A 24,331-nucleotide genomic window follows, 5' to 3' on the forward strand; every position below is an offset into this window, starting at 1 on the left:
TGTTATCTTTGTTAATACCCTATCCCCAATTAAAGTTTTACTATAGCTAGCACTTTATTTAGCAGCAGCAGTGTAGCACAGATCCAGCAAGCTGCACAAGCTTGATAAGACCTATAAGAAAGAAATAGAGATGACTTAAAAAGGAATTAAACCATGAGTTCCAGAGTATCCCTTCACTGTTTAGCCAACAATGATAGGAAAACAGAATAATTTTATTTTCCAAATAACAATAGGTTCAAACATTTCACTGTCAGAAAATTTATAGCAGATAGTATAGTTTAGAGTGTTTTCCCATGGTACAGATATCAATTCCAAAAGAAGTCTGAAAAATATGGGCGGAAAGTATTAGGGTAAAGTAAAGGAAATCTTTCACAAAACATAATAGCAAGGTACAGCAATGACACATTGAAAATCTAAACAACAAAAAATCTAGAAAATCATTATGGCTTTTGCAAGGCAAGACAAACAAAAAGGAATTGAGAATCATTTAGGTGAAAGGGATGCATGTTAAAGGCTGAACTATTAATAAAATGAAGGTAATTTGACTTTTTCAGAAGATGTAATATTTATGAAGAAGGGTGGGAGGTGTTTTAAGCCATCCATGAGTGAATTTCTATATGCTCAGTTTTATTATTTCTCTGACAATATTCAGTCAAAATATCCTAGACTAATTCCATATCCTTTCTCTGAGAGTGCTACTAGATAAGTTGATCATGGGAATGCAAGGAATATTTATATATTTTGATTTCAGCAAAATTTGTGAAGTTTCTTATAATATCAGACATGATAGTTGTGAATTGGGTTAACTATATTAGGGAATATTTATGTAAGTGGATATCAAGAATATTGATTAAGGAATTGAAGTCAACTCTGGAGGGATCTAAGTATAATAAGGTGTTCTCATTTAACCTGTTCTATTCCAAAATTTTTCTTAATTGGTTGGGTGTTTAAGAGAGGCTAAATCTTAATAATTCTCTTGATAATTTTACAATTGTATTTATAGTAAATATGTTGGATGTTGAAATGATTATGCAAAATGATATCTGTTAGGTAGGACAGTTTGAGAAAGTTTGCAAGATTAACATTTTTTAGATAAGCATTTTTTAAGAACTATATGTTAGGAAGTATGCTAAGTATGGAAAATACAAAAGAAAAGGGGAAAGGCAAAAAACACAAGGAGCTGACAATCTAATGGTAGAATTGAATAATTTATACAGAAGCTACGTAAATGAGTATGTATATTCAAGATTAATTGAAAATAATAAAAAAAGGAAATACTAGCTTTAAAAAGGCTAAGGAAAGGCTACTCATAGAAGTTGGAATTTTATACAAAATTTGTGCTAGGGAAACCAAGTTGTAGAGATGAAGAGGGAAAGAATTCTGGGTATGTTAACCAGTCAGTGAAAATGCCTAAAATCAGGAAATAGACTGATAAAAAGGAAAGCAATGAGGCTAGTTCATTGGATTGCAGTGTATGTGGGAGGGATACGTTTTTTAAAAATCTGAAAAGGTTGGAGGTGGTGATATTCTGAAGGGCTTTAAATGCCAAAAGAATAATTTTATATGTGATCTTGTTAGGAACTAACAGATTAATTGGAATTTACTGAATTGGGTTGTGCTTATGTTTGAGAAACTCAGATGAGCACTTCAATATGATTAAAACAGCTAAGTAGATGACTGAAGAAGAGACTTGAGGGAGAAAGACAAACCAATAGGCTGTTGTACTAGCCCAGGCATAAGGTAATGAGGATCTGTACCAGGCTAGTGGCAGTATCAAAGGAGAGAAGAGGGGAGTATTTTAGATATTTTTAAAAGTTTAAATGAACAGGCCTTGATAACAGATTGGATATGGGGAGTGAGAGGTGATGATAAGTAAAGGATAAGAGTTATCCTGAATGATGGAGTTTAATGTTGTCTTTGACAGCAATACAGGGAAAAGTTTGGGTATGTGTGTAGGGAAGTGAAATAAGGGGGAAAAAAAAGATAAATTCCTAACCATTAGAAGAGTCTAAAAGTGTAATGTTGTATTTTGTAATATAGTGAGGCAATCAAGCCAAAGTTGGGAAGAGCTGGGATCAGAAATAATATAAAATTCAAATTTCAGAAAGGAGTTAGAATTTACACCTTTTAAGACCCTTACCCCTTTTGTGTTCTCATGCTATCTTATTTTCATCCAATAGCATCAATTAGTGAAATCACAAAATTGCTGTTAGATATAGAATATATGAAAGTATGGATCTTAGACAGTTATATGTATGCTTATGTATAAACATACAGACTTTCTTACAAAACTTTTTTCAAATTATAATATAAAAGCATAATCAGAATATTAAGACCTAGGTTGAAATTTTACCCCCTGATGAATAATCCCTGAGTAATCTTGGACAAAACAATTTAACTTCCCTGAAGCCATTTCTTTCTCTGCAAAAATGAGTAAATGAGCCAGATAGCAAAGAAAGTCTGACTTTATGTTATTTTAAGTTTATGATATTTTTAGAGAAATATATATATATATACATATATATATATACATTATAAATATTATTTCAAAACAAATATTAAATTTTAATCAGAGATTATCCATTCTGGTCTGCTTTGCCACTAACTAAGATTCAGGACTAGATTAAGGCATTAATAGCTATATGGGATAGGAATTGACAAACTATGGTTATAAGAATAAATCTAGTATCATTGTATGTTTTTATGCAGAGTAAGCTATAGTTTTATTTTTGATTTTTAATTACAACAAAAGAAAAGTGTGAAATTGTTTTTAAAATTCTAAAAAAGAAAAAAAAATCTTATCTCTCAGGTCTATCAAAACAAGATACAGAAAAGCAGGGGACCAGGGTTCCCTGACTTCTAAGGTTTATATATATATATATATATATATATATATATATATATATATATATATATATATATATATATATATATATATATATGAATATACCTCATTGAGCTCTTCCTTCTCTTGTTTTCTTGAAAGGAAGAAACTGAAAAAGCTCAGTTGAATGAACAGGACACTGATTCCGACCATGACTAAAGCAGGCATAAGACAGGTACTACAATACTTACATCAAGGGAGTCACTGGAATGTTCAGAACCTGTGTGATGCTATACTAAGTAAATAACTCCTGGATTATATACGTTGACCTGCCAAATGATGGATAGCTGTCTAATTAATCAAAGGACAAACAAGACTGCTCAGAGCCATGCTTCTCACAGTAGCTGACCACCTGGTATAAGACCCTTTCAGAACATAAAGATAGACTTAACTGAACTTCTCCCTGTAGGACATTTCAAATATCTGCTCGTTTTATTGAACTATCTGATCTCTTGGGTAGAGGTTTTCCCCTTATCCAGAGCAACTACCTCAATATCGATCAATATTTTATTAGAGCAAATATTCCCTAAATATGCAGTAGTGGAGAGGATAGACTCAGATCAGGGAACTCATTTCACAGCTAAGATTCTGAGGGACTTGACCAAAGTACTAGAAATCACTTGGGATTTTTCAAAACCTCTGGCACCCACTATCCTCTGGCAAGGTTGAGTGAATGAATTAGGAAATCAAAAGACAATTAAGTTAGTCATGGAAACCCACTTGCCATGGACTACATGTCTTCCTCTGGCTTCAATAAGAATGAAAACTAAAGCCCCATGGGATATTGAGTTATCACACTATGAGTACCATGTCTGTGTCATTAAAGGAATTTGATAGGGCTCCTTCATTCCCTATTTTTTCAAATAGTTTATATAGCTTTGGAGTTAATTGTTCTTTAAATGTTTGGTAGAATTTACATGTAAATCCATCTGATCCTGAGGATTTTTTTTTTTAGGGAGTTTCCTATTTCTTTTTTTTTAAATGGGACTATTTAAGCAATTTACTTCTTCCTCTGTTAATCTGGGCAACCTATATTTTTAAAGATATTCAACCATTTCATTTAGGTTATTAAGTTTATTGACATAAAATTGGGCAAAGTAACACCTAATTATTGCTCTAATATCTTCATTAGTGGAAAGTTATCTTTTCTTAAACAAAATTGTTAGTTCTAAGAATATAACAATCCTTTTTCTAATAAAATTTACCATAGGTTTATGTATTTTTTTTTCATGAAACCAATTCTTAGTTTTATTTATTACTTCAATAATTTTTTCTTTCAATTTTATTAATCTCTCTTTTTATTTTCATATCCTTCTTTGTGACTTCATCTGGAGACAGTCTGCCTTTAGTCTCCTCAGGGTTTGAAATCTGTTCTCTCACTATAGAAGCTATCTATTGTTAGAGCCCACTTTGCCATTTTACTCATATTAAAAAAAAATATATATGTTTTTTTTTTTTTTTTTTTTTTTTTAAAACAGGGCTTTCTAAGCTTCCTCAATAGGTACCAGGAAATGGCAACAAAGTGGCAGTGGAACAGCAGTGGCTGCGTTGGGATTGGCTGGGCTGGGATGGTGCTGATTCACTCCAGGTGTTGGGTGGCTATGGCCAGGTCCCATGAGACTGGCACTTTGGGGTACAGTCTTTCCCCTCTGCATTTATGTTGCAAATTTCTAACTTCTCTGCTGATCTATTTGCTTGCAAACAGGGCAGAGTAGCCAACACTCTGGTAGAGCCCTCTGCCTAGATTCTCTGCAGTGCAGAGACCATTCCCTTCCACCATCTGCTCAGTGTGTGTGGCCTCCATGCTCTGCCTGCCTGCCTGCCTGAGCCTGGCCTGGGCTCCTCCCATGCCCATGCATGACCAAAACAGATCTTTTCTTGCAATCTTCGTGATTGTCTTCTGTTGGCAGTATGTTGTACTCCCAATATATGTGGATTCTGACAGTCCAGCACTAATTCAGAGGCTGAATTTTGTAAATAGTGTGAGGGAGGCAGAAAAGCTCAGAAAGAAGTGTGTTTCCTCTGCCAACTTGGCTCTGCCCCGCAGGCTTCATCTTTAAGGTTGGTTATATTGAGACAGATTCACTTTCGCTTTCCTGCAGTTCAGAAGGTTTAGTGATAATCAAAGTACACTCACAGTGCAGGCAGGAAGAAATGGACTAGGAACCTTCCTCTCTCTATCTCTCCACCACTTTTTAAATCCCATGGTTGGGTTGTTATCTAGCAGGGAAACCTTGGAAAAATGGGATGAATCTTGAGCCCAAAGTTTTTTTTTTTTTTTTTTAATTTAGGACTGCACTCTGTAGAAACTGTTAAGTTTTAAATACAAAATCCTTAGTCTTTCCCAGTGACTAAGGTAATGGAAAGAGGGGATGAGGGGATGGGGTTTTATATATATCTATATATCTATATATCTATCTATATATATAGATCTACATATATCTATCTATCTATCTATCTATCTATCTATCTATCTATCTATATATATATACAATAAGCAATACTTGTGTCAGTAAAGGCTGATTTGCAATTCCTTCACAGTTGTTATGAGAAACAGCTTGGGGGTAGGCTTTTGGAGAACATTAGTGCCCCTTCACACTTAAATTTGGTCGTTAATAAAGATAGGTGTTTTTCTTCTTCTTCTTTTTTTTTTTTTCTTTTTTTTTTTTTTTTAAATTTTACCTTTGAAGTGAAATCTATTTGTAAAAATTAACTAAATGTAAAAATTAAATTGAACTGAAAATCAGGAGACGGGTATATGGATACTTAGGTGGAGGCTGAAGACATTATCAGAGAACTTAGACATGCCCTAATCTCAATAAGGGAATAAAGAAAATTGGGGGAAGGGTGAAATGTAGCATACCTTACCTTTAGGAAGTGAGGCCAGGAAAGAAGTATTACAAGTCAGTATATATAATTTATATTTTTGCTATCTGGTTACAAAATTTTATTTTTGACAGAACAAACTCTTCTATTCCTTGTAATTTTTTTATAGTTATATCTGAAAATAATTTGACCTCTATACAAATCAAAATGATATCTCTATTTGAATAGATTTACTGTTTCTATTGCTTTTTATTCAAATAATTGACAAATTTGAATAGAAAGAAAAATTCCATGACACTATTAATTTTAATATTTTTCCATCTCCCTGATCCTCACCTTTTCCCTAGACAAAACCATTTGTATTTTAAGTATTCTTCAACTTTTCTGGCAAAATACCTGTGTATCATGTTTCATTTTGTTTTATAGAAATTTATGTCAGTGTCTTAAGTGTCTTGATGCTTTATGAGCTTCTCATGGATACTCTATTTGTCACAGAATATTCAGTATAGTGCTTTGTATATGATTTAAAAGTTTCATTCAAATGAGAATGGTGATATACACAAGTAATCCTTGATAACTGAAGAATAAAAAAGCTGATTAATCACTTGAGCTCAAGAGTTCTGAGATTATAGTTCAACTAAAATCAAAAGTGTATCTGTAATAGGTCTAGAAAACAATATGACCATCTCCTAGGAGGGAAGGACCACAAAGCTGTACAAACAGGAGAGAAATGGACCAAAAATAAACAAACAAAAATCAAAATAATGCCAATGATATCAAGACTATGAGTGACACAGGACAAAATAGTCAGTAACCATAGTAATCTAGTGTTTGACCAACCCAAAGACCCCAACTTTTAGGATAAAAATTCACTATTTGACAAAACCTTCTGGAAAAATTGGAAATTAGTATGACAGAAACTAGGCTTGCACCCACATTTAAATTACCTTACACCAAGATAAGATCAAAATGGGTCCATGATTTAGGCATAAAGAATGAGATTATAAATTAGAAGGACAAAGGATAGATTTGTGTAGGAGGAATAAATTTGTGACCAAAGAAGAACTAGAGATCATTACTGATCACAAAATAGAAAATCTTGATTATATCAAGTTAAATAACCTTTGTACCAACAAAACTAATGGAGACAATGTTATAAGAGAAGCAATAAACTGGAAAACATTTTTACAGTTAAAGGTTCTGATAAGGGGAGTAGAGCCAAGATTGGGGAGAAGATACTGGTGAATTTGTAAGCTCCCTTCTTCCCTCAATACCAATTAGTTAAATCAGCCTCAAAAATAACACTGGACTGATAGAAACCACAAGGATTAAAAGCACGACTTACCAGATGAAGAGAATCTGGAGTCTCTACAAGTCCCCTCCAAGGGGAGGAAGAAAAAAGGCCAGCACAGACCGTTAGGTGCTAGCACACTGTGCCGATCAGGCTGGGGAGAACTCTGGGATCAGAGCAGCCTCTGAGATAGAGGAATATGACACAGGCTGTTAGCTTTTCTCTGCTTATAAAACAGCAGCTCAGAAGAGAAATCAAGCCACTTTAAAATATAAAACCAGATGCTAGAAACACCCCAATCAGGAAGTGACCTAACAGATCTCAGCAAGGTTGTGAAGCCTCCATTGGCTGTCCAAGGCTTCACCTTGGGGTAGTTAAGAGCGTGAACAGCAGGGACACAGCCCTAGGCAACATGTAATCCACATAGGGGCAGGCTTAGCCTAAGGCCATGGAACTCTAGCAGCTACAGAATTCCCAGAGAAGCAGAACCTCTAAAGTAGGGACCACAGTTTCTGGAAAGACACTTCCAGTTTGAGCTCAGGGGCTTTTCATGTCAGCTGCTGATATCCACACCCCACAGAACCCATTGGCTGGGCTTTGTGTCACTTTTACTGTTCAGTCTTAAATCTCAGGCCAGTCGCTAGGCTACACAGCCGGGTCCTTCACTGGCTACCACTCACAGCGCAACTGTATCATCTCTGAGGCATTTCCAGGGAGGGGGAGGGGAACTCTCTCCCAAAGCTCTCTCTTAGCTCAGACACAGGAGCTACTGCATCCATCCAGTCTGGGAGGAAGCTGGTAAATAAATAAATGAATAAACTTCTTACCAAGGGCAGAACCCAAAAGATTTTTAACAATGAGTAAAAAGCTGAAGAGAACTATTGATAGCTTCTACACAGAGAAAGAACAGTTGTCCAACCCTGAGGAAGTTAACAGTAAAGAGTCAGGAGATAACACTCTAAAGGGGAATGATACATGCCTCCCATCACATAACTCTCTCCTAGAAGAGACTATTAAAAAATTAAGAGTTTGAAGAAAAATGGGAAAAGGAAAGAGAAGCTATGATAGAGAATAAGAATGTCCTGAAATTTGAGTTGGAAAAAATAAAGAATTCACAGGAGGTGTAGGGAGACAAAATTTGTGAATTAGAAAGGTTAAAAAATCACAGGAAAGTAGGATTTCTGAATGGGAAAAAGAAAATAATACTCAAAAAAATTAAGGAAATGGAAAAAAATTCAATAGAGCAAAATAATTCATTTAAAAACTCAATTGGGCATATAACTAAAAAATGTGAATTAAGAAAATAACTCATTAAAAATCAGGATGAAACAAATAGAAATGGATGATTCATTGAGAACCCAAGAATCAGTCAAACAAAACAAAACAAAAAAATAAAAAAATGAAAAGCTGGAGAATAACATCAAATACTTACTGGGAAAATCTATAGACCTGAAAAATAGATCTAGAGGAGATAATCTGAGGATCATTGGACTTCCCGAAAACTATGATCAAAAAAAGAGCCTAGATTCTATTTTAAAGGAAATCATCAAAGAGAACTGTCCAGAGATAATAGAAAAAGAAGGGAAAATAGGCGTTGAAAGAATTCATTGAACACCTTCTGGAAAAGACCCTAAAAAAAGAACTCCACAGAACATTGTGGTTAAGCTGCAGAACAACCAAACAAAGGAAAAAATATTGCAAGCAGCTAGGAAAAAAAAAAAAAATTAAATACTAAGGTGCCACAATAAGGGTCACTCAAGATCTGATTGCCTCCACATTAAAAGATCGAAAGGCCTGGAACCTGATATTCTGAAAGGCAAAATTGATCAAGGATTACAAACAAGAATAAACTACCCAGCTAAGTTTAGTATTTTATTCCATGGAAGAAGATGGTCATTTAAGGAAACAGAGGGATTCCATTTGTTTCTAAGAAGAAAAAACAACAACAACAACAACAACAACAACAACAACAACAACAACAAAACAGACCTAAACAAAAAATTTGATCTACATCCACAAGACTGAAGAGAAACAGAAAAAGGTAAAAAAGAACCCTTGAGAACTATATCTCTGTTGTGGATATACAGAAAGTCAGCATGGAAAATTTGGTTTTACTGATATAAAAAAAGGGGGAGTAGCAAAGGGAAGGGGGTAGTATCAGAAAAAGGGGAAGGAGTGATAAAAAGAGGGAAACTATATCCCAGGAAGAGGCATAGAAAATCTACCATATTTGAGGGAATTTAGAGAGGGGAAGAAACATTTTGTGAATCTTACTCTCATCAGAGTAGGCTCAGAGAGTAAATAATTGATATATTTGTTTTTCAGAGAATTCTCTCTCACCTCATTAAAAGGGGGGAGAGGAAAAGGAAAAAGGAAAAAGGTAATAAGGCAAGGGCACAAGAAAAGGGAAGGGATTTGGAAGGAGCGAGGGGGAATATTAAAAGGGAGGGTGCATGTCACAAGTGGGGTCTATAAATTAAATATTGGGGAAGGGATTCGGGGGGTCAAAGGAAAAAAGCATAATCTGGGGATAATATAATGGCAGGAAATACAGAATTAGTAATTTTAACTGTAAATGTGAATGGGATGAACTCTCCCATCAAATGGAGATGGATAGCAGACTAGATCAAAACTCAGAGCCCTACAATATGTTGTTTACAGGAAACACACTTAAATCAGGGAGATACATAAGAGTAAAGGTAAAAGGTTGGTGCAGAATCTATTATGCTTCAGGTAAAGCCAAAGAGCAGGGGTAGCCATCTTTATCTCAGATCAAGCAAAAGCAGAAATTGATCTAATTAAAAGAGATAAGGAAGGAAACTATATCCTGCTAAAAGGTAGCATAAACAATGAATCCATATCAATATTAAACATATATGCACCAAGTGGTATAGCATCTAACTTTCTAAAGGAAAAGTTAAGAGAGTTGCAAGAAGAAATAGACAGTAAAACGATAAGAGTGGGAGATCTCAACCTTGCACTCTCAGATTTAGACAAATCAAACCACAAAACAAATAAGAAAGAAATTTAAAAAGTAAATAGAACATTAGAAAAGCTAGGTATGATAGACCTTTGGAGAAAACTGAATGGTGATAGAAAGGAATATACTTTCTTCTCAGCAGTTCATGGATCCTATACAAAAATTGACCATATATTAGGACATAAAGATCTCAAAATTAAATGCAGGAAGGCAGAAATAATAAATGACTTCTTCTCAGATCACAATGCAATAAAAGCTACATTCAGTAAAAATTTAGGGGTAAATAGACCCAAAAGTAATTGGACACTTATTAATCTCATCTTAAAGAATGACTGGGTGAAACAGCAAATTATAGAAACAATTAATAATTTCACCCAAGATAATGACAATGATGAGACATCATACCAAAATCTGTGGGATGTAGCTAAGTGGTAATAAGGGGAAATTTTATATCTTTAGAGGCTTATCTGAAGAAAATAGAGAAAGAGAAGATTAACGAATTGGGCTTGCAACTTAAAAGGCTAGAAAAAGACCAAATTAAAAACCCCCAAACAAAAATTAAACCTGAAATACAAAAAGTAAAAGGAGAAATCAATAATATTGAAAGTAAAAAAAAAAAAAAAAAATAAATAAAAAAAAAAAAACTATTGAATTAATAAATAAAACCAAGAGTTGGTTTTATGAAAAAGCCAATAAAATAGATAAACCTTTGGTAAATCTGATCAGAAAAAGGAGAGAGGAAAATCAAATTGTTAGTCTTAAAAATGAAAAGGGCAATCTTTCCACTAAGAAGAGGAAATTAGAGAAATAATAAGGAGTTACTTTGCCCAACTTTATGCCAATAAATTTGACAACTTAAGTGAAATGGATGACTTCCTCCAAAAATATAGGCTTCCTAGATTAACAGAGGAGGAGATAAATTGCTTAAATAGTCCCATTTCAGAAAAAGAAATAGAACAAGCTATTAATCAACTCCCCAGGAAAAAATCCCCAGCACCAGATGTATTTACATGTAAATTCTACCAAACATTTGAAGAATAACTAGCCCCAATGTTATATAAACTATTTTTAAAAAATAGGGGATGAAGGAGTCCTGCCAAACTCCTTTTGTGACACCGACATTGTACTGATACCTACACCAGGTCGATGGAAAATTGAGAAAGAAAACTATAGACCAATTTCCTTAATGAATATTGATGCTAAAATCTTAAATAAGATATTAGCAAAAAGACTTCAGAAAATCATCCCAGGATAATAAACTATGATCAAGTAGGATTTATACCAGGAATGCAGGGCTGGTTTAATATTAGGAAAAATTAGGAAAAAAATTATCATATTAATAATCAAATGAATAAAAACCATATGAACATCTCAATAGATGCAGAAAAAGCATTTGATAAAATCCAAACTCCATTCCTACCAAAAACGCTTGAGAGTATAGGATTAAATGGACTATTCCTTAGAATAATCAGGAGCATATATTTAAGACCATCAGTAATCATAATATGCAATGGAGATAAACTGGAAGCTTTCCTAGTAAGATCAGGAGTAAAGCAAGGTTGCCCACTATCACCATTACTATTCAAAATAGTACTAGAAACGCTAGCCTTGGCAATAAGAGCTGAGAAAGAAATTCAAGGAATTAGAATAGGAAATGAGGAAATCAAACTATCACTATCTGCAGATGACATGACAATACTTAGACAACCCCATAGACTCTGCTAAAAAGCTATTAGAAATAATTCACAACTTTAGCAAAGTTGCAGGAGACAAAATAAATTCACACAAATCCTCAGAATTTTTATACATCACCAACAAAATGCAACAACAGCAAGAGATACAAAGAGAAATCCCATTCCAAACAAATGTCGAGAGTATAAAATATTTGGAAATCCATCTACCAAAGAAAAGTCAGGAATTATATGAGCAAAATTACAAAACACTTGCCACAAAAATAAAGGCAGATTTAAATAATTGGAAAGACATTCAGTGCTCTTGGATAGGCGGAGAGAATATAATAAAGATGACAATACTCCCCAAACTAATCTAGTCATTTAGTGCTATACCAATCAGACTCTCAAAAAGCTATTTTAATAATCTAGAAAAAATAACAACAAAATTCATATGGAAGAATAAAAGTTTGAGAATTTCAAGGGAATTAAGGAAAAAAAAAGTCAGATGTAGGTGGTCTAGCTATACCTGATCTAAAGCTATATTATATAGCAGCAGTCACCAAAACCATCTGGTATTAGCTAAGAAATAGACCAGTCCATAAGTGGAACAGATTAGGTAGAAAGGACAAAAAAGGGTACAACTATAGCAATCTAGTGTTTGACAAATCCAATGATGCCAACATTTGTGATAAAAATTCATTATTTGAAAAAAACTGTTGGGAAAACTGGAAATTAGTATGGCAGAAATTAGATTCGGATTCACACTTAACAGTATATACCAAGATAAGATAAAAATGGGTCCATGATTTAGGTATGAAGAAGGAGATCATAAATAGATTCGAGAAACAGAGGATAGTCTACTTCTCAGACCTGTGGAGGAGAAAGGAATTTATGACCAGAGGAGAACTAAAGATCATTATTGATCACAAAATAGCAGATTTTGATTACATCAAACTAAAAAAGTTTCTTCACAAACAATAGTAATTCAAACAAGATTAGAAGGGAAGTAACAAATTGGGAAAATATTTTTAAAGTTAAAGTTTCTGATAAAGTCTCATTTCCAAAATATATAGAGAACTGACCCTAATTTATAAGAAATCAAACCATTCTCCAATTGATAAATGGTCAAAGGATATGAACAGACAAATCCCAGATGATGAAATTGAAATTATAACCACTCATATGAAAGAGTGTTCCAAATCACTACTGATCAGAGAAATGTAAATTAAGACAACTCTGAGATACCACTATACACCTGTCAGATTGGCTAAGATGACAGGAACAAATGATGATGAATGTTGGAGGGGATGTGGGAAAACTGGGACACTGATACATTGATGGTGGAGTTGTGAAAGAATCCTGTCATTCTGGAGATCAATTTGCAACTATGCCCAAAAAGTTAACAAACTGTGCATACCCTTTGATCCAGCAGTGCTACTATTGGGCTTATATTCCAAGAAGGGAAAGGGACCTGTATGTGCCAAAATATTTGTGGCAGCTCTTTTCTTAGTGGTTAGAAACTGGAAGATGAATGGATGTCCATCAATTGGAGAATGGTTTGATAAATTATGGTATATGAAGGCTATGAAATATTATTTCTCTGTAAGATATGACCAGCAGGATGAATTCAGATAGGTTTGGAGAGACTTCCATGAACTGATGCTTAGTTAAATGAGCAGAACCAGAAGATCACTATACACTTCAACAACAATACTGTATGAAGATGTATTCTGATGGAAGTGGATATCTTTAACATAAAGAAGGTCCAACTCACTTCCAGTTGATCAATGATGGACAGAAACAACTACACTCAGAGAAGGAACACTGGGAATTGAATGTAAACTGTTGCAATACTGTCTATCTACCCATATTACTTATACCTTTAACTTGAAAGAAGAAAATTGGATTTACACACATATCTAGGTTATACTGTAACACATGTAAAATGTATAAGATCGCCTGTCATCTAGGGGAGGGAGTAAAGGGAGGGAGGAGAAAATTTGGAAAAATGAATACAAGGGATAATGTTATAAAAAAATTATTCATGCATATATACTATCAAAAATTTTTATAAGTATAAAATTAATAAAAAAGGTTCTGATAAAGGCCTCATTTCCCAAATATATAGAGAATTGACTCTAATTTATAAAAAATCAAGCCATTCTCAAATTGATAAATGATCAAAGGATATGAACAGGTAATTTTCAGATGATGAAATTGAAACTGTTTCTACTCATATGAAATGGTGTTCCAAAACATTATTGATCAGAGAAATGAAAATTAAGAACTCTGAGATACCATTACACACCTGTCAGATTGGCTAAGATGACAGGAAAACATAGTGACAAATGTTGGAGGGGATACGGAAAAACTGGGAAATTGATGTATTATTGGCGGAGTTGTGAACAGATCTAACTATTCTGGAGAACAATTTGGAACTATACTCAAAATGTCATTAAACTGCACATACCCTTGATCCAACAATGTTACTACTAATATTTCAAAGTGATATTAAAGAAGGGAAAGGGACCTGTATATGCAAAAATGTTTGTAGCAGTCCTTTTCCTGGTGGCTAGAAACTGGAAATTGAAGGGATGCCCATCAATTGGAGAATGGCTGAGAAAATTATGTTAGATGAATGCTATGGAATATTATTGTTCTGTAAGAAATTAATACAGAGAAGTTTGGACAGACTTACATGAACTGATACTGAATGAAATGGGCAGAGCCAGGAGATCATTATACACTTCAACAACAATACTATATGAGGATTAATTCTGATGGAAGTGGCTATCTTCAAAAATGAGAGGATCCAAATCAATTCCATTTGATCAATAATGAACAGAACCAGCTACACCCAGAGAAAGGGCACTGGGAAATGAGTTTGACTACTTGCATTTTTGTTTTTTGTTTTTTTTTTTTCCCCCAGGTTATTTTTACTTTTTTAAATCTGATTTTTCTTGTGCAATAAGAGAACTATATAAATATGTACACATATATTGTATTTAAAGTATACTTCAAAATGTTTAATGTGTATGAGACTGCCTGCCATCTAGGGGAAGTGGTGGAGGGAAGGAAGTAAAAAGTTGGAACAGAAGTGTTTGCAAGGATCAATGTTGAAAAATTACCCATGCATATGTTCTGTCAATAAAAAGATATATAATATATATGTATATATATTAAAAAAAAAAGAATATGAGTGATGGATGTACTTAGAACCTTGCCAAAATTGGAAGGTATAGTTTCCAAAAATAATAATAATAAAATTAATAGTAGAAGTAAATTCATGTCATTTTATGTTGATTACTTTTTTTTAAAAAGACTTCATAATTTTGAAATACTGATTATTGCTTTTAAATGACTCTGTGATCTATATTCCTGGCCAGTTATATTCAAGAGAGGTCAAGGAGTAAGCCGTCATTGAGTAATGAGTCCTCAGAACTTTATCATCCCATTGTGGCCGTGAAATAAATAGCTTTGTTTTTGATTCTGTCTTGATTTTTATCTATTCTTCCTGTTTTTAAGTGAAGGAGTATTGAAAACAGCTTTGGCTCAGGAAGCCTTAGTAGGCGGAGTCCCCAGAAGTCCAAGATCTCAAGTTTATGTTAGGTTCTGATCAATTATACAGCCAAGTAGAAAACCTGTTTTACCTTTGAATTCATTCCTCTTAGGGACCAAAAGAGTATATGAATAACATAACATTCCTGTGGAGCAAAAGTTTAATTGCATTTATATTGGTACTATACCTCATCAGTAAATATATTTTTGTATCAGTTTACCACGTTAAAATTCATTAATTAAAAATGAAAAAAAATAAAAGTTTCAAATTCTAATAGACAAAAATTTGGCTGATACAATTATATAGTAATTACAAGAGATGAAGTACTAGTGCCACCTCCTTACTTGTTTTTATTTGGTTCCAGAAGGCAGCTTCTAGCTGCAGAAAAATAAGCTAACCTAACTCATTCTTGACAGTTTGTCCCTTCTTGACCTAAACTCACTTTCTAAGAGGAAGCAGGACCTTTATATTCTTGCCCCACTATAAACCATCCAAGCTTCCTTTGGTGGAGGCAGGGGATTAAATAATGAAGGCTGAAACCTTGCCGGACTGGGACTACCAGAAATCCTTGGTCCTTTCTGCTGCCACCCATCCTTGGGTTCCTGCTGCTGCTAATCCCAAACCCTCACCCCCAAGTCCGCCCCACCCTACTCTTCTCCACCTCCTCCTCCTTGTTGCTTCTTCTCCTGTTGAATATAGCTACTCCATCCTCAAAGTGTTTGAATATCAAATTAAGCATTTGAAGCAAAGGAATCTAAGGTACTACTATTTATCATTATATATTAACAGACTTTTCCGTTTAACTTTACTAACCTTTAGCACAACTAATGTGATGAGATTGACTTCCTTTTGGGAAAATGACAAGGAAAAAATGTTGTAAATAGCTGCTCTGCTTTCCTTAATAAGGAAAATGCCTTTTAATATTTCATTTTTTATTTGATTTTTTTTGAGATTCTGAATTTATTTGCCATATTTTTGACTGAACTATAGCTAAATGACCCACAGTAAGGTTTAGTAAATTGATGCTATTGTTAACTTGCTTTTGTTTTTGTTATAAAGTAATTATAAAAATGATGAACTGTATTCCAAACACTCCAGTAGATAGATTAATAAAGCTGTCTATAACTGAAGGGCAGATCAGGCATGAAAGAAATCCAATGTATTTAAAATTAACTTTCCCTAAATAATGAAATTTTAAACATACGTTTTTAAATATAGTTTAACTATGAAATTTTCATTTAATATTTGCTACTGTAAATATCATCTCCCTTGCTAAGCTGATCTACATTATATGTCTTTGATTCTAGTATGACAACCACAACTTGAATCTTCTGATGAATTCTTTTGGGAGTATATAGTATTACAATAGCTGTAAAGGTAATTGAATCATATTTAATTTGAAACATTGCACATGCTGCAGTACTGTGTTGACAGGTAACTATTATTTATGGGAAGATGATGTATGACTAACTTCTCCTGACAGTCTTTGTGTATATTTCTTTTACCCAGGACAGTTGCAATTTAATAGTGCATTAAAAGACCATGTGTTATGTCATTTGTCATGTACTGTTTATATAATCTATGCTATTTCCTGGTTGAGCCCTACTTAATCTACAAAACACCTCATTAACGTTTGAAAGTCCTCACTTTATTTTAAGGTTAATTATTAAACTATTGAGCCTTTACTGATAAACTAACAATATATAAATGTATTTTGCCCAGGCCTTTGTTTTATCAATATAAAGAGCACCTAATAAGATAATATTAACTCCCCTCCAGAGTAGATGGACATATTCTCAGAAAGTCATCTTGGATACTGAGTTAACTGACTTTCCCAGTCTCTTCATCTCTTCTGTGTGTGTGTGTGTGTGTGTGTGTGTGTGTGTGTGTCTTTCTTTCCCTATCTCTTTCCTTGGTTTTTCCCTCTCTCCTTCGCTGCCTCTCCTTCTCTCCCTTTCTTCTCTCTCTTCCTCTCTCCTCTCTTTCTATCTTTGTCTCTCTCTTCCTTCCAACATATACATTTTAAAATCACATAAGCACACATACAAATATCTACACCTATGATGTGTTTGTATCATATTTTATTAGTGTGCCCCAGAAATATCTTCATCTTAGAAGTTCAATCTAACCAAAAAAAAAAAAAAATGCATTTAGAAAGTAGCCTATGATCCTTTTAGTCTCTCTGATGGGATGTTTCTGTTCATAATCTCCATTTAAGGAGAGCTCTCAGTATATAACTCATTCCTTTTCAGGCTTTTCACTAGACTTTTTCTACTATGGACTTCCTGCCTGCTTTCTTTTATATTTGTCCAACTCCCATTAATCTACATATCCTTCTATATTCCATCTTATCCTATTCCCTGCTCCCTCATTTCTTTATACACTTTGGAGGATGCTTTTTCCTTCTCATTTTGTGTGTGTGTGTGTGTGTGTGTGTGTGTGTGTATGTGTGTATGTACATACACATGCTCATATGTGTATACACACACACACAATGTATATGTTTATATATGTATCTTGTTCCCTCCTTAACCCATTTCTAGTGTGAATAGGTGCATCTGTATCATTTCTTCCTCTGCACCTCATTCATATAGCACAGTTAGTGTTTTTCTTAGTTACCTTTTTTTTTTTTTTTAGTTTTGCTGTTTAGAATAGATCATATTCAACTCTGCCTCAGTTTTTCTTTTACATTGCATAATTACTGATGTCAGTCTTAAACATATTGTTCACAGTCCCAAGTATAAAACATAAACAATTTGTCCTTATTGAGTCCCTTGAAATTAGTCTTTGATTTTAGTTCTTATGTTCTTATTTATCAAATTTTCTGTTGAGTTCGGATTAGTTTGAGACATAATACAGAAAATCTGAAAGTTCAGTGAGTGTCCTGTCCTGTTTTTCTTTTGTTGTTGTTTTTCCTCATTCGATATTATGTTTTATTTTGCCGGGATGTTTTTGGCTCCAGGCCTAGTTTTTTTTTTTTTTTTTTTTATTGTTGATATATAGATCCTTTTTTATTGTAGATGCTGATAAATATTGTAAAATTTTAATTGTAGTTCCAGCATAGTTGGATTTTTGCCTGTTTCTTTTTGTTTGTTTGCTTGTTTCTTGTAAATTTTCTTTAATCTGAGGAGTTTGAAATGTAGCCAAAATATATGTGTTTTTTTCTCTTTGAGGTGTTGATGAGTGGTTCTATTTTCTACATTCTCCTCTCGTTCAATCGCTTAAGAAAACATTTTTGGATTATTTCTTGTATTACTATGTAAAGGTTCTTTTTCTTTTCTTTTCCTTTCTTTGTCTTTTTTTTTTCATCCCAGCTTTTCCATAGTCCAATTATTTTTAAGTTTTCTTTTCTGAATTTATTCTTCAGATGCGTTATTTTTCTGACAAGTGGTTTAACTTTGGTTTCTATTTTTTCTTTCTCTATATTTTGTTTTGTTATCACTTGATCTCTTGAAGACATCTTCTTTACTGGCTTCCTCTTCCCCAATTCTCATTTTCAAAAAATAATTTCACTGGATCTCTTTTTCTAGTTGGTTGACTTTCTAAATCTGTTTGTTTTTGTTTTTGTTTTGTTTTTGGATGGTTCTTCTTTTGATTTATTTATTATTATTATTGTTATTTAAATTGAGCTCAATCTCTGTCATTTGTTTTTTAAAGTCTTTCCTGTGTTCTTCAATAAATTCTTTGGGCAGATAGCTGTTTAATCCTATACTTTGGAGTAGTTTGGAGTTTGAGAGAGGTTCTCCCCTTTGGCCAAGAACCCAAAACCAAGAACTCCACCTTCTTCTAAGTGCCTAGACTGAGCAGCAACTCTGTCCTACTGCTTTTACACTCACTAGGATGCTGATTCCTTCTTGCCTGGAGCTGAGTACATATATAAGTACATGTGTGTAGCTTATCTTTCTGCATTTTTTTTTCTTTTAAGCTCTATTTTACTTCTAGTGGGCATTGATTTTTTTTTGTTTGTTTGTTTGTTTAATATTTTTTTAAACAAGTCAGTCTTAGTGTTTGCTGAGTATCAGTGCTCCAAAAGTGGTATAACCTAGGGAAAGGTCTATTTATTGCTTACTGTTCTGAGCTCTTTAAGCTTCTGACCCAGGTTTGTGTCTGTTGAATTTTGTGTAGTTTAGTTTTGGTGTAGTGTCATTAATTTCAATGACAGGTTCTTTAGGTTTAGTGTTCGAATTAACACTTGTTCTCATTGGTCTGCAACTTCTATCCTATTTAATGTATTTAGATTTAGTTGCTGGGTTAAAGGCTAGAACTGTGTAACTACTTTATTTTGTCTAGGGCCATACAGTTAAGTTTATAGAATTTGTTTTGTGCTCAGTACTCAGGTAAAGCCCTAAGATAGGTAACACTTACTTGGATTCTGGGATCTCTGAGTTAGAATTAGGTAATAGGTGATGAAACTATTCTATAAATCATTCCTTCTTCCAGTGCTAGTTCAGGAATTCCTTGGAATAATTTTCTGCTCTACCTTTCTTGCACTGGGGTTTAGTTCCTTTCTACATTGGGGAAATAGAGTGTTACTCAAATGCAATCATCAATATGCAGCATATTTAACCAATTCCCACTCCAGTGGTACAGAGGTACTATTCTCTCTTCCTAAGGTACCATGGACTAGGAAAAAAAAATCACTGAGCCTCATTGACTTTCTTGATTATAATTCAGTTTGGCATATTTTCTAAGTTGTTGTGTAAAATGTATGTTGGGATAGCTAGGCCTAATTTTCTCACTCTGCCATATTGAATCATTTTCCTCTTCCAACCCAAACATATATTTTCATTTATGAATAGTGATGTGGATAAGAATCATCATTGCCAGAACTTTTAAGTTATATAAATTAAATTCATAATCTCTCAAAACATTTTATTCTAACTCTCTAGACAAGGGAAATAAAAAGAGTTCGATGAAAAATTCCTTTTTACTACAGTATATATAATATGCATGGGGAGAGAAGGCATTTGAGTGTGTCTATGAGGATGTATTATTAACTGGGAACATAATTAAATTGGAATAAGATTGGCTGGACAGCATTTTGCAAATTACACACCACTTTCCCCCTCTGAAATGAAAACCATTTTTTAAACATCAATATTCTTCCAGTGATGGTATATGCTTATGAAATATGGAATGCAATAATGAATAAGGAAAGAAATAAAGGTTCACTAAAAGTTTAATGGAAAAGGAAATGAAGGTAGAGTGGTGCTAATTGGCTTTTGCATATTACTAGTGAAGAATTGCATAAGCACAGTGGTATAAGAGATAGTGGGGATAAGCTAAGATAAGAAGAGAAAGTAAATTAATCACCTATATAGCAACAATGCTTTTGCATCTTTTTGCATTCATAAAAACCTGGGAAATACAGGAAATGGAGGTGTAGATAGATTGTGATTTATACTACCAATATCCACCTCAATATAATTATTTTTGAATTATAGTCAATTAATTAGTAAAATTATTTTGCACCTTATTATATATGAGGTGGTATGACAACCATTGGGGATACAAAAATAAAGAGAGAGAGAGAGATAGAGAGAGATAGAGAGAGAGAGAGAGAGAGAGAGAGAGAGAGAGAGAGAGAGAGAGAGAGAGAGAGAGAGAGAGATAGTTATTACCTTCAAGGAACTTACATTTTTTTTATTTTTAAAGAAGTGTTGGATAATGATTTACATTTTCTAATTTTATGCTTGAAATTTTACCCTTATACAAAAATAGCCTGCTAAAAGATGAACTATACTGATTACTTGTCAGGAGAAAATATCATTGGAAAATTATCAATAAAGTAATTCCATATAGTGTTCACTGGGTGTAGTAAGCTCTTTCAGTGAGCTGAATAGAAGCAAAACATGTGCATGATTATAAATGTGTCATATTAGTCTTAGAGGAGTATGCTGGGCTGAGGAATCAATTTGTTTATCAGATTTCTCCTGAAAATTTTCCACATCTACATTTCTGTTTATTGCTTCAATATATTTTAGTCATAATTGTATTACTTCCTTACTTTTCTCCAAGGAACACATCTATTACTGAAAATGGGAATAGGAGGTTGGGGACATAAACTTGGTTGCTCTTTCCTTGATAAGAAATAATGGACTAAAATTACCTTTTAAATGTCCTTGTTCCCCTCCCCCAAAATATTTTTCTCTTGCTTAAAAGGAATAATGTTTGAATAACTGCTACAATCATTATCATTATTCCTTTAATGGGTAAGGAATGTCACAAACTAAAAATCCAAAGGATTGACTTTCTTCCCAATAATTGCCAGCTCTACAAAGACCATCCACACAAAAGGAATAGTAAAATAAACCCATCTGTCTAACCTATTATTAAACAGATATAAGAGAAATTACATAGATCAGCACATGCTAGATAATGCTAAACAAAAGGTCTCCTACAGTGAGAGTGAGATATGTTACTTTAGCCTAAAAGACGGAAAAATTCCTAAAAGTCTGATGGGATAAATTGGGAACAGACAAGGTATCCTTTCTATTTATTAGCTATTTTTCAGTGTCTTTTTTCTTTCTTCATGGACTGCTTTCTGGATAGAGATTGGAATCCAATCCCACTTTCTCAATACTAAGTTTAGACCTTAAGAGAAGTAAGAAGTCTTCTTTCCCATGCTCCCACCAACTCCAAACTTCAAATACACATGAAATATCAAGTAATAATCATTTTTCAGCAAATAGAAGGCTTTTCTTCAAATTGGCTTGATTTTGTCATATAAAGATATCTTTTTAACACATGTAATAGTAGTCATGAATCTTTGCTATATGGCTACTATTTTTCCTTATTAAGGTTTTACATTTATTTTCCTTATAAATCTTATTTCATTAATTAACTCAATATTGCTTTATTACTTTAAGATCTCTTTGCCTTCTATAGTAATTGTGCTTTGTGTAATTGCAACTAAACGCTTGGAGAACTTACTTTTTAATTATCACTTCCCCTCTTTCTCTCTTTTAAATTTTTGGTTATGTGTATGATAGGTTGTACAGCTAGGTTGTACAATGGATAGAGTACCCTGCCTGAAGCCATTCTACATTCAAATCTGGCCTAAGACATTTACTAGTTGTATGATTATGGACCATCACGTAAGCCAGTTGGTTTCAGCTCCTCATGTACAAAATGATATGGAGAAAGAAATGGTAAATCATTCCAGTATCTATGGCAAGAAAACATCAAATAAGGTCACAAAGAGTCAGTTATGACTGAAATGACTGAACAACAACATTTCTCTTCTTTGTCTATTATAATTGGTTGGTATTATCAAGGTTTTCCACCATGATAGAAAAACATATTTTACCTATGAACAAAGCTCTTCCTACCTGTTAATAATTTCTATGAAAAAAAATACCCTAATTGCAAACTCTTATGCTATTCTGTTCTCCCAATTCAAGTGATACTGAATCTCCCAACTTCCATTAAATCATATTCCCAGCCCTGATTTCCTGCTCTCATATCTCCATTTACCTCAACCCTACCTCCAATATATTCAATTCTACATCATCCTACCCTTTTCACTATAATGTATGAAAGACATATTATACTAGTTAGCAAACTTTTACTTGTTTTAGATAGTTTTCTTTCTCATTTCTCTCAATCAAATAAATACTGACCATTCATCAAGTGGCTAATATGTGCCAGGTGTTGTATGAAGTGCAGGGGATCCAAAAAATGGGCAAATAATATTTCTTACTCTCAATGAACTTTCAATATAAAGGGGGTAAGTAACATGCCAAGAAATATATATATATATATATATATATATATATATATATATATATATATATATATAACAAGTTACATACAAGATGTATATGAAACAATTAAAATGAAGAACATATTGGAATTAAGAGAAGTTAGTGAAAAAAAAATAGCATTTTGATTAAGGCTTAAAGGAAGCCAGAGAAAATATGGGGGAAAGCTAGAAAAATGCCTGGCTTGTTTATAGAACAACCCGATGATAAGGGTCTCTGGATTGAAGAGTACTTTTCATGGTTCTTGATGTTAAGATTAAAAAGGTAAGAAGCAACTAAGTTATGAAAGATATTTTATGACAAGCAGAATAATTTATGTTTAATGCTGGTTGCAATGAGAAACCACTGGAGTTTAGTATATAGAGTAATTATATGATCAGGTCTGTATTTTAGAAAAATCCCTTTACTGGCTGAATGGAGAATGAATTCAATTGGGAGAAATTTGGAGAGGAAGACACTCTGGCAGGAAACTGGAATAATCCAGACATAAGATGCTTGCAGAACTGGTGATAGTGTCAGACAAGAGAAGAGGATTGATAAAAGGTGTTATAAAGATAAAATTGACCTACCTTGACAACAACCTTGAATTTAGTGAAGCAAGAATACTGAACAATCCAGGCTGACAAAGAAATACAAAAAAATTCCATTTAAAATAATTGTAGATGATATGAAATATTTGGAAGTCTACCTGCCAAGACAAAGTCAGAAAGTATATGAACACAATTACAAAAACACTTTCTACACAAATAAAGTTAGATCTAAACAATTGGAAGAATATTGTGTGCTCAAGGGCAGGCTGAGCTAATATAACAAAAATAACAATTCTACATGAATTAATCTATTTACCCAGAGCCATACCAATCAAACTGCCAAGAAATTCTTTTACAGAGTGTAGAGAGCCACAGACAGTTGGGTAACTATTGGTGAAGTATAAGATCCTTTAGCCCAGAGGGAACCTGCTAGCAATGTCTGGTTCAGCTCTTATCTTCCCTTGGAGGTGGTTCAGCCTTCTTGGGAAGTCAGTGGGGCTTGACAACTTGTTTACTACTTGTAGCAGAGATACCTGCAGGAAAGAGGCATAATAATAGCAAGGTGCTTATAATTAGCACATACCCAGTGTAATATAGTGATGCAACCATACAATAGTTAGAGCATGCTCAGTGTATTATGATGATATAATTGTAATTAAGGTATTTAAGGCTGAAAGAAATAAGACATGTCTGAGGTCCCATTATACATTGTTAGGGTCTTTTTACAAGAGTCAAGCCCAATCGAATCCGGAGGTTGAATTTGAGTGGCCCTGAAGTAATTTCTGTGGTCAGAGACTGCCTCATGAGCAGGACTCTGGATATAGT

The 24,331-nt window shown here is 33.6% G+C and overlaps 1 long non-coding RNA gene across 1 annotated transcript; it reads right to left on the minus strand.

The window, feature by feature from the left end:
- LOC141564885 (uncharacterized) lies at positions 1–24,098 on the minus strand. Its single transcript, XR_012488778.1, has 3 exons — positions 23,835–24,098; positions 23,546–23,595; positions 1–111 (listed from the first exon to the last, which is right to left on the minus strand). It is a non-coding gene; the product is annotated as an uncharacterized LOC141564885 (long non-coding RNA).
- Between the last annotated feature and the right edge of the window lie 233 nt (positions 24,099–24,331).

Source organism: Sminthopsis crassicaudata, chromosome 3 (genome assembly GCF_048593235.1).
Source record: "Sminthopsis crassicaudata isolate SCR6 chromosome 3, ASM4859323v1, whole genome shotgun sequence".
Lineage (NCBI taxonomy): Eukaryota > Metazoa > Chordata > Mammalia > Dasyuromorphia > Dasyuridae > Sminthopsis > Sminthopsis crassicaudata.